Raw genomic sequence first — 12,254 nt, forward strand, 5'->3', positions numbered from 1 at the left:
GCCAGATTAGAGGAACGGCTTGTTGTGATGGATTTGGTAAAATGCCTATTTCATTTCCTATTGAATATATATATATATACGCTATTTCTATAAGTTTTATAAATATTTACTTTTATTCTTTAATACATATGTTGTGTGAATATTTTCTGCCTGCTGGGCTTTGTGGTACTATAAGAAATCCTTGCTTAAGAAATGTCTGCTCACACACACAGACCCCCTCCCATCGTGTGATTTGGAAGACAAAAGAATGTTTTTCTCTTTTTAAGATAAGACTGAAGAAGATCACACCTATACCATGACGGAGATTGTTTTTGTGTGGAAATGACCAATCAAAGACTAATATAATGCTTATGCTGTTGTCACATGACTCTCGCATCATTCTGCATATATAAGCTCACTTTCTCATTATAATAAACTAGAAGTATTCATAGACTGAACTTGTGTGTCAGCGTGAGTCCCTTCCAATGTGCGCACATTTCAAAGCTAGCGTCATAAATTTGGACAGGAACAGATAAGCAGTGGACGATTTAAGTCCAAGACTAAAACAGCTGATGCCGAAACCCGGGAACTCTGAGTAATGAACCTGCAGCCAGCCACCATGAAAAGGGGTTCGGTGTCAGTCAAACTGGACAGGCCGGAGATTGATCACCTCTGGAGCATGGTAAGATATATTTTGCTATCTTACCATTGCTTATCCTGTCTTTGTTGTTGATTCATTCCTGTGCCTAGTACGGCTGCTAAAGGTCACTAAAGGCAGGTAACCTTGTATGCCCGGAGTTTATTTAAATATACCTGCATGTGCTTATCTGTTACCTGGGTCTCTGTTGTGTGTTTTTATGTATCAGTCTTGAGGTGGAAGAGGAGTGGACCTACTGAGGGTTTTGACACATAATTTCTCTGGGTGTGTGGTAACCTTGTGTGTTGACCACAAGAGAGGAGGTGTCGGGTTACGCGTCACGGTAGTGTGACAGCGGGTTGCCGTAACTGTTTGTGTGGGTTACGAAGATTTACTCAGTGATCTGTACTCATAGCCCACCAAGATAGACTGCTATGTTATGTCCTAAATGTGTGTCTGTAAGTTAATGTTTGCCGTTCATAACAGAAGGTTGGGGTTTGTTAAGGGTTAAGGAAAGTCTGGACAGCAGCCTGTGAAGTGTCTTAGATTTGTTAGGAAGGACCAGAGACAGGAGGAGATGGGTCAGACGCTGATAAGACCCCTAGAAAGGAATGTTAGCACGTGACCTGGTTGCACAGAGGGAGGGGGAGCAGTATGTTAAGGGATTAGTTAAGTTAGAAAGTATGTGGAATCAAAGATAAAGAATGGCGAAGAAAAAAAAAAAAGAAGAGAAGAAAGATGTCTTAGTTGACAAACATGTGCTGAAGAGAGCAAGAAGTTTGGTATAATGTAGCCAAAGTTATCCACAAAGAGTAGTGGACAGAACAGGTATTGCTACAGGGAAAAAAAAAAAAAAAACTGTTTATGTGTTAAATATTGAAAAGGATTACTGGCATGTCATATTGTAAAGAGGTGTGAAGGAAGTGAAGCAGTTAAAAAGTTATCTAAAGTAGCTAAAGTTTGTAAGCTGAAGGTCAGGACTGGCATAAATCATTGTAGGAACAGAGAGGAATTTTATGTGATAAAGGTTTGCTGAACGTGACAGAAGCTTGGTAAAAAAAACTGCAAAAGCATTGCATAAAGAAGGATGGTTGGAAGAAATTCAATAAAATGGTGATTGTATAATGTATCATAAAAGTGAAATTGGAAGTGTGCTAAAACCACCGCCCTATGTTGGAATGTGGGGTGGAGGAGGGGAGGGACAGCCCTGCCCTTTGTCTAACACCTACTTTATGCCCACCACCCCAGCCCAGCCCAGTGCACTTCCTGATGGCAGCCATCTTGCTGCTCCTGCTTTGTCCCTTCCTGCCCAGCCCAGTACACTTCCTGATGGCAGCCATCTTGCTGCTCCTGCTTTGTCCCTTCCTGCCCAGCCCAGTACACTTCCTGATGGCAGCCATCTTGCTGCACCTGCTTTGTCCCTTTCTGCCCAGCACACTTCCTGGAGGCGGCCATATTGGTACACCAAATTAGACAACTGGAAGGCCAACGCCTCGAGTGAGCCGCCTCTACCCAGTGTGTCCGGTCTTACAAGTCAATGGTACATTCTACGTAGCACCGGATGTGCTGAGCAGAATCCCAAGTTGTCTATGGTCCACAGGACCCAAAGATATTGGACGTTTAAAAGGTACCCCCAATTATGGTGGAACTGAAGCCTGGAGCTCCCCTACCCAGGAAACCACAGTACCCACTGAAACCAGCGCAATCCAAGGCCTTTTTGAAGCAGGTCAAGTCCCTTGTGGCAAATGGTGCACTCGTACCTTGTACCTCTCCATGTAATACACTTTTGTTCCCGATAAGAAAAGAAGACACCCAAAGGAGAACCAGAGAAGTACAGGATGATACAGGACCTCCGAGCAGTGAATGAAGCCACTGTCTTAGAGACACTTTTCGTTCCAAATCCCCACACTTTACTCACAGGGGTATCTCCAACAGCAAAGTATTTCACCGTGTATCTTCCCTGCAGATATTTCTTCGTTTTTTATCCATGAGGGGCAGCATACACCTGGGCAGTTATGCCACAAGGGGGCGTAAAATTCCCTGAGCCAGTTTGCCAAAGCCATGACCACCATACTGGGCACGTGGCAAAAGGAACATTCGGCAGTGGTCCTTCTTCAATATGTGGATGATTTTTCCTCTGTGCTGATGACCTGCCCACGGCTGAAGAAGCCTCAGAGAGTTTACTATGTTACTTGGCACACCAAGACTGTAAGGCCTCTAAACCGAAGTTGCAATGGTGCTCTACAACAGTCGTATTCTTGGGCCACTGCCTCTCATATGGAACAAGGCATCTTACGGAGGAAAGAGTTAAGGCCATCCAGAACTTGCCACTCCCTTTAGGCCAGAAGCCACTCCATGCCTTTCTTGGCCTCATATCCTACTGTAGGTCATGGATTCCTGATGTTTCTTGGTTTATGCAACCACTCTACGATGCTCTCAAGTCTGAGCCCTTCCATCTGTCCGAAGAGGCCGACTCCAACTTTTTTGGCTCTAAAACGCTTATTTTCTTCAGCCCCAGCCCTGGTTCTACCAGACTGCGAGAAACCTTTCAAACTGTTCATGTCTGAACGCCAAGGCCATGGCACAGGAGTATTGGCCCAGTCCCACGGAGACTGCCTACGATCCGTAGGCTACTACTCATGCCGTTTAGACCCAGTGGCTAGAGGAGCACCCTCGTGTCTGCGTGCAGTTTTCGCTGCTCCAGCTCTGCTGGATAAGACCTCTGATATCGTACTGGGACATGAACTTGTTCTTCTGGCGCCGCATGACATTGCTGCCATTCTAAACCAAGTCCAACCTAAACATTTGTCCACAACGAGGCATCTTAGACTACAGTGTTCCCTCCACCTTCCTGATAACGTCACTCTCCTACGTTGCCAAACCCTGAATCCGGCCACTCTCCTCCCAATTGCTGAGGGGGGTAATGAAAGTAATGCAGAAATTGGAGAGGATGATGGAGCCACTGAGCCTCATAATTGTCTTGAAGTGATAAAAATGGAAATCTTCCATCTCCCCCACAGTGAGTGAAACACCTCTGCAGGATCCAGACTTCACTTTCTTTGTTGATGGTTCCAGATATGCAGATGAAGGAGGCAAATATTAAACAGGATTTGCGGTCACTACTGTAGACACAGTCCTACAGGCAAGAGCCCTATCGCCAGCAATATCTGCACAAGGAGCTGAACTTCAAGCACTCACAACAGCATGCCAGATGGCGGAAGGAAAAAGGGCCAATATCTACACAGACTCCAGATACGCCTTTGGGATGGCCCATGACTTTGGACCCACATGGAAGGCAAGAGGATTTATGACTGCGGCAGGTACGTCCATAAGACATGGAGCAGCCATTGGACGACTGCTGGAAGCACTCCTTCTACCCATTCAAGTGGCTATTCTGAAGGTAAAAGCTCATGGGAAATTAAAACTCCTCAGAAGCCAAAGGCAATAATCTGGCAGATTTGGCGGCAAAACGAGCGGCCATGGGACCACCAGAAATGGAAGGAGAGGTGACCGGAGAGTGGGAACCAATATTCACCTTACAGACCTTACCTGTGGACAGAAGCTACCTCAAGGAACTCCAAGAAGCAGTAAGTCCAGAAGAAAAAGAAAGCTGGAGACGGAGAGGAGCTATTCTCAAAGACGGTCTGTTTGAGTGCAACAAGAGGCTTTGTTTACCCAAGAATATGTTTCCAGCTGTAGTCCAGTGGGCACCCGGAGCAGCCCATCTGTCAAAGAGCCTCATGAACTCTTTTATCAACAAGTACTATGTAGCGCCTGGAATCACCACATTGACGAACAATTTTGCAATACGGGACGCACAGAGAAGACACCACAGAAACACTTGGCCAAACCCCTATACCCTTTTCATAGGATACAAATTGATCATATCCAGATGCCAAATAGTGGGCGGTTTGAGTACACCCTAGTGGTGTTGGACATGTTTTCCAGTTGACCAGAGGACTTTGCTGTAACTAACAGGACTGCTAAAACAACTGCGAAGAAACTCCTCACTGAGGTTGTATGCAGATATGGGCTTCCAGAGGTGATAGAGAGTGACCAGGGCCCCGCCTTCACAGCTTCAGTAACCAAAGAAATATGGGTGGCATTAGGAGTCACTCTGGCGTTCCATACCCCCTATCACCCCCAAAGTAGTGGGAAAGTAGAAAGAATGCTAAAAATGGCCCAAGAGACTGGCATGAGTTGGCCAGACAGTCTGTTTATTGCCCTATTTAGTGTCAGATACACACCAAGAGAGAACACTCCCTATCCCCTTATGAGATTTTGTTTAGCTCAGCCCCCAGACTTGGTTGTTATTTTCCACAACAGTTGCAATTACAGTCTGATGTGTTAACTGATTATGTGACTGTATTATCACGTGAATTAACCCGTATCCATGTCCAAGTGTTTTCTCCATTCCAGATCCTGAGTCAGATACAGGAACTCACAGCCTATTACCCAGAGATTGGGTATTAGTAAAGACATTTATGAGGAAACATTCCATTGAGCCAAGATATGATGGTCCATTCCAAGTTCTGCTGACCACAGCCCCTTCTGACAAGGTGGCCAGGAAGAACACTTGGATACACGCCTCCCACTGCAAGAAAGTCCCGAACCCTGAGGAAAAGGCGTCATCTACACCATGACAACTATGTTGTATATCCTTTTTCTTATAAGTCTGACAGAGGCTCAACAGGTGGATATCACCGAAATAGGTGACACCACTATATTTTGGTACAACTCATCCAACACTCATGTAGCTATTTACACCTTTGATTTCTGTAGTATAGATCCCATGTGGTGCTATGACCATAATCTATATGATCTTGACACAACGAGCATGTTCCGGTAGTAATGACCAGTTATACATATGTGTCATGGATGATTATTGGGGACCAAAAGATTAGAATCAGATTGGAAGGGATTTGGACTGGTGAGTGTGCCCTTGTAAAGGCCATTATGCCTCTCCACATCCTAGCAGAGAATACCCCTGACCCAACGCCTGGCCATAGGAGGAAACGAAAAGCTCCTTCTGGTAGTTTTGATCCACATGTGTATATAGATGCCATTGGAGTCCCAAGGGGGGTGCCTAATAAATTTAAAGCCAGAGACCAAGTAAAGTGGGTTTTGAATCCCTGATTCCCATGATAACTGTTAATAAAAATGTAGATTAGATAAATTACATATACTACAACCAACAGAGGTTTGTGAATTACACCAGGGATGCCCTTCAAGGAATTGTTGACCAGCTAGCCCCTACATCCTACATGACATTCCAGAATAGAATGGCTCTGGACATGATTTTAGCAGAAAAAGGAGGTGTCTGTGTCACGGAGCTGGTCCTTCCTTCCCCATCCTCCAGGTTTGCTGGCTGCCACCCTTCTGTCCCATCCATGCTGGGACTTTTAGTCCTCGTTGTCCCTAACACAGGCAGACCTCAGCAGCCCCTCACCCCCCTGGCTTGCAGCCTGGCCTCCTGCTGGAGGAATCCACAAACAGGCCATCTCCTCCCTTCCCCCTCATGCATGAATTTCTGGGCAGGTCTGGAGACCTGAGAGACAGGGCCGTTGCCATGGTAACCCGATAGGAAGTATCCGGTTACCAGCTCTATTCTTAAGGGTGAGCAGGAAAACCCCCATTGTGTTCTCCTTGCTGCGTGTGTGAGGGAAGGTTGGCTGAGGGCCAGCTTCTCTCATCCGAAAATCCCCCGTCCTCCTCCTCATCTCCTGGACTGTCTGTGCTGCCTGGAATCCCTGCACTGTGGAGGGATCTTCTGCTGTCCCCGTGAACCTGCCTGGATCTATCCCCTGCCTGGACTTAAACCCTCGTTCTCTCCGTGAACCTGCCTGGACTTAACCCATCCCTGCCTGGAGCCTCCTGTGTGGACTAATCCTGTGGATTACAATACCCCTGTTGTTCCATATTGCCTTCCAGAGAACTGTACTGTGTTGCTGTGTCTGGTGTGGATCTGTGGACTAAAGGAATTGTTGTCTGTACCCCAAAAACCTCCCCAATAAAAGCACGTTGGGTTCCGTGCAATCTGTCTCTGTGTGCTCTCTGGTTCTCTTGACAACTGGTTGGCAGCAGCGGGACGAGAGCACTCGAGATGGCAGATGAGAGTCTGCATACAATGGAAGCAGTGGCCCCGGAATATCAACACTGGACGGTAATCAGCTTACAAGAAAAGGCCAGAACTTTGGGCCTCAACTACAAGGGACTTTAAGCCCTACCAAGAGCACACTGGAGATGTGGATGGGTTCTTCCAGGACTTTGAATACCAGTGCGAACTACTGGAGGTCCCACCCACAGACTGGACTCGACATGTGGTAGGGCTGCTTGACGGAGGGGCTGCTGAAGCCTACCGAATGATGGACCCCCTCAAGAGACGGAATTATGAGGAGATAAAAAGGGCCGTACTGGACTACTACGCGGTCTCATCGGAGTCATATCGGGCCCAGTTCCGAACTACCCCCCGCCTCCCAGAGGCCTCCTTCAAAATGTTTGCACACAAGTTGTCGGTAGCCTGCCGCCGGTGGCTGGAAGGGGAGAAGGCAACCTCCCCTGAGCAGATCATCCAGGCCATCCTGAAGGAACAATTCCTTTTCAAGTGCCCCCCCGAGCTCCGACAGTGGGTGCGTGAGCGGAAACCTGCCACCCTGGAAGAAGCTGCAGCCTTAGCGGATGAGGCTCTCCTCATTAACTCGCAATGGAAGAAGCCTGCGGCCGAGGCACCCCAAGTTGCCAGGATGCCCCATCCTACACCGGTGCCCTACACGCCTCCCCATCGCCGGATGGCCCCACAAATAGTGCCAGCGCTACGGCCCTTACTACCACCTCGTTCCGCCACCTCACAACGGGGCCCCAGACAGGCCTTAGATAGGCGGTGCTTTGGCTGCGGACAGATTGGTCACTACTAGTCCAGCTGCCCCGCCAAAAAACAGACTCTCGGGCCTAGCTTGCCCCGGCCAGTGAATTCTGTGGATCTGTACCAAGACTGGGATCTTGTTCCTGCAGACAAGGACACCCGCCCAGGAGTCTTTGGCCTACAGCCGGTGGGGGCCCCTACCCAGAGCCTCCAAGGAAAGCACTTGCAAGAGGTCACTGTGGATGGACAAAAGGCGGTGGGCTTCCGAGACTCAGGGGCCTTCCTCACCATTGTGGACCCCCGAGTGGTGCACCCTGATGCTGTACAGCCTGGCCCTGGGATAGTGATTCAACTAGCAGGGGGCACCAAACGCTTCATCCCTCTTGCTACCGTCAAGCTGGACTATGGCTTGGGGCCTAAACGCTGCAACGTGGGTGTAATGGGAGGACTGCCTGCAGATGTGCTTCTTGGGAATGATGTGGGCGATCTTCAATGCCACTTTGTGGGAGCCGTCACACGAAGTCAGGCCTGCCGGGAAACCGCTGAGAGGAAGGAGTCACCCCATCATGTGGACGGACCTCCGCTGCCCGCGGTGAGTGACTCAACTCTGACTGCTGACAGTGCTGGGGTGACATGGGATCGGGACAAGTTTCAAGGGGACTTAGCCACCGACCCTACTCTGACAAGTTTCTGGGCCCGAGCAGGGCTGACTGGTCCGGGGACCGGCGAAAGGATAGTGCAGGAAAATGGGTTGCTGTACCGAGTGGTGGAGACCGATGCCGAAGGAGGGCCCCAGACCGTGGCTAAACAGCTGATAGTTCCCCAACCATTCCGGACCCAACTGCTACACCTTGCTCATGATATTCCCATGGCTGGGCATCAGGGAAAGCTACGGACCGAAAGGAGGTTGGCCCAGGCCTTCTATTGGCCTGGGATGTCCCAATCGGTAGCTCGCTACTGCCGTACCTGCGATACCTGTCAGCGACATGGAAGAACAGGTGGCCTGCGGGCCCCCTTACAGCCCCTACCCATTATTGAGGAGCCATTCCAACGAGTAGCTATTGACATTCTGGGCCCCTTAGCTCGCCCCAGCAAATCTGGAAAGCGGTACATCCTGACCATCGTGGACTATGCTACTCGTTATTCCGAAGCAGTCGCCCTGTCCAGCATCACAGCTCCCAAAGTTGCAGAAGCCATGGTTACTGTTTTCACCCGAGTGGGCTTCCCTGCTGAAATCCTGTCAGATCAGGGGACTCAGTTCATGTCAGGCCTTGTTTAGTCCCTCTGGCAGACCTGTGGAGTGCGGGCCATCCGGACAAGCCCCTATCACCCCCAGACCAATGGACTGTGTGAACGCTTCAAAGGACCCTGAAGGCCATGCTACGGGCCTTTGTAGACCTAGAGCCAGACTGGGAAAGATACCTGCCCCACCTCCTCTTTGCCTACCGGGAGGTGCCACAGGAATCTACCGGATTTTCCCCCTTTGAACTGCTGTATGGGCAGAAAATCCGTGGCCCCCTGACCCTACTGAAGGAATACTGGGAGGGTCAACTACCAGATACCGGGGTCCCTGTGGTTCCCTATGTCTTGGAACTGCGTGAAAAGATGGGACAACTAGCCGGCCTAGCAGCTGGCCATCTCCAAGCCGCCCAGGTCCGGCAAAAGACATGGTATGACCGCAAGGCACGCACCCGGGAGTTTACTGAAAACCAACAGGTCCTCATGATTGTCCCAAATCCCCAGAAAAAATTGCAAACCACATGGGAGGGACCCTTCCGTGTCATTAGGAAAGTGAATGACACTAACTATATTCTTGGACTAGATGATCGGGGGAGACGGCAGAAAATGGTACATGTCAATATGATCAAGGAGTACCATGACCGAAACCCCCTTGTTATGGCTGTCTGTCCAATACCCTCTGAGGAGGAGGAAGAGGCCGTACCGGACCTCCTGGAAGCAGCACGCCATCCAACTGATGTGCACCAGGTGCCCCTGAGTCTGCAGCTGAACCCGGGGCAACAGAGGGCCATGAATGCTGTCCTGGGCCAGCGCAGTTCCACTTTTTCGGCACGGCCTGGAAAAACTACTATCACCACTCACCATGTGGAGACCCTGGGAACCCGGCCCCTCCAACAAGCCCCATATCGTGTCCCAGAAGCTGTTAAGAACACTATGAGACAGGAACTGAACGAAATGCTGGATCTGGGAATTATTCAGCCCTCCCAGAGCCCCTGGGCCTCTCCAGTTGTTCTTGTCCCCAAGAAAGATGGTAGCATCCGCTTTTGTGTTGACTACCGACGCCTCAATGACCACACGGTTAGTGACGCCTACCCGATGCCCCGTATCGATGACCTGCTGGACCGACTGGCTGGAGCCCGCTATGTCACTACTCTGGACTTGAGCAAGGGCTACTGGCAAATCCCCTTATCTTCAGAGGGTCGGGAGCGCTCTGCCTTCATCACCCCCTTCGGCCTGTTCGAGTTTCTCAACATGCCTTTTGGCATGAAGAATGCTCCTGCCACCTTCCAGCGTACGGTGGACCAGCTGCTGCGGGGCTGTCATGACTTTGCCTGCGCCTACCTGGATGACATCGCCATCTTTAGTGAAACATGGGAAGACCACCTCCAGCATGTGGGCTTTGTCCTGGACCGAATTGCAGGGGCCAACCTCACGGTTCGACCAGACAAGTGCCAGATGGGGATGGCGGAGGTGCAATATTTAGGACACCGGGTGGGAGGGGGTAAACTGCGCCCAGAACCAGCTAAAATAGAAGCCATTAGGGAATGGCCCACCCCCCAAACCAAGAAACAGGTTATGGCGTTCCTGGGCACTGCTAACTATTACCGCAAATTCGTTCCCCATTTCAGCACGATTGCGAAGCCCCTCACAGATCTCACCAAGAAGACCATGCCCCGGATGGTAACCTGGACCCTGGCCTGCCAGACCGCATTTGATCGGCTGAAGGAGGCCCTTTCCCATGACCCCATCCTAGCAGCGCCCAACTACCAGCGAAGGTTCATCGTGCAGACAGATGCCTCCACTTATGGGCTGGGGGCCATCCTCAGCCAGGTAAATGAGGAGGGGGAGGAGCACCCTGTGGCTTTCCTTAGCAGGAAACTATTAGACCGGGAGGTGGCCTATGCCACCATAGAGAAGGAGTGCCTGGCCATAGTGTGGGCATTGAAGAAACTTCAACCCTATTTGTATGGCCGGGAGTTCACCATCCTCACGGACCATAACCCCCTCACCTGGCTGAATCGGGTCTCCGGGGATAATGGCCGCCTCTTACGATGGAGCCTGGCCTTACAACCCTACAATTTCACCATCCAATACCGACGGGGAAGCCAGCACCACAATGCAGATGGGCTGTCCCGTCAGCAAGACCCACAGTAAATGCAGTCCACAAGTGCCTCTACGGGAACCTGTTGAGGTTCCCCTGGCGGCACTTGTAGAATGGAAGGGGGAGGGGTGTCACGGAGCTGGTCCTTCCTTCCCCATCCTCCAGGTTTGCTGGCTGCCACCCTTCTGTCCCATCCATGCTGGGACTTCTAGTCCTCGTTGTCCCTGACACAGGCAGACCTCAGCAGCCCCTCACCCCCCTGGCTTGCAGCCTGGCCTCCTGCTGGAGGAATCCACAAACAGGCCATCTCCTCCCTTCCCCCTCATGCATGAATTCCTGGGCAGGTCTGGAGACCTGAGAGACAGGGCCCATCGCCATGGTAACCCGATAGGAAGTATCCAGTTACCAGCTCTATTCTTAAGGGTGAGCAGGAAAACCCCCATTGTGTTCTCCTGGCTGCGTGTGTGAGGGAAGGTTGGCTGAGGGCCAGCTTTTCTCATCCGAAGATCCCCCGTCCTCCTCCTCATCTCCTGGACTGTCTGTGCTGCCTGGAATCCCTGCACTGTGGAGGGATCTTCTGCTGTCCCCGTGAACCTGCCTGGATCTATCACCTACCTGGACTTAAACCCTCGTTCTCTCCGTGAACCTGCCTGGACTTAACCCATCCCTGCCTGGAGCCTCCTGTGTGGACTAACCCTGTGGATTACAATACCCCTGTTGTTCCATATTGCCTTCCAGAGAACTGTACTGTGTTGCTGTGTCTGGTGTGGATCTGTGGACTAAAGGAATTGTTGTCTGTACCCCAAAAACCTCCCCAATAAAAGCACGTTGGGTTCCGTGCAATCTGTCTCTGTGTGCTCTCTGGTTCTCTTGACAGTCTGTAAAATGATAGAAGGAACCGGAACATGTTGTATAGAGATGAGCGAATCGAAGTATCCGAAGTGGAATTCGAGTCGAATATCGGAAAAATTTCGATTCGTGCCGAATCCGAAAAACAGCCTAATTCGGACGCGCGAATCGAAATTTTTCCGAAAATGGCGGCTGACATGTGCGGCGACGGAGCGGGGATGTCGGGGAAGGCGCGCAGACAAGGCGCGCTGCCCCATAATGCATTCCTCAACGACATGTGATCGCATCAGCCAATCAGCAGCCAGCCAGCCAGCACTGTGTAATGGTCGAGGTATATATAGCGGCCATTTTGGAAATCTTCATTTGCCTGCAGTCATTGAACAGAGGCAGACCGCTCTGTACTAGGGACAGGGACAGAGTTAGGGCCACAGAAACGAGAATTGGGGACAGAGAGAAGTTACTTAGGGACAGAGAACCATTACTCAGGGACACAGACTTGTTAATGAGGGCCACAGAATCGTTATTTAGGGACAAAGAAACGCTAGTTAGGGCCACAGAATTCATACTCAGGGACAGACAGAATTGTT

Source organism: Staurois parvus, unplaced genomic scaffold, assembly GCF_062004578.1.
Source record: "Staurois parvus isolate SC_StPar_1 unplaced genomic scaffold, SC_StPar_1.0 ptg000254l, whole genome shotgun sequence".
In the NCBI taxonomy this organism is placed as follows: domain Eukaryota; kingdom Metazoa; phylum Chordata; class Amphibia; order Anura; family Ranidae; genus Staurois; species Staurois parvus.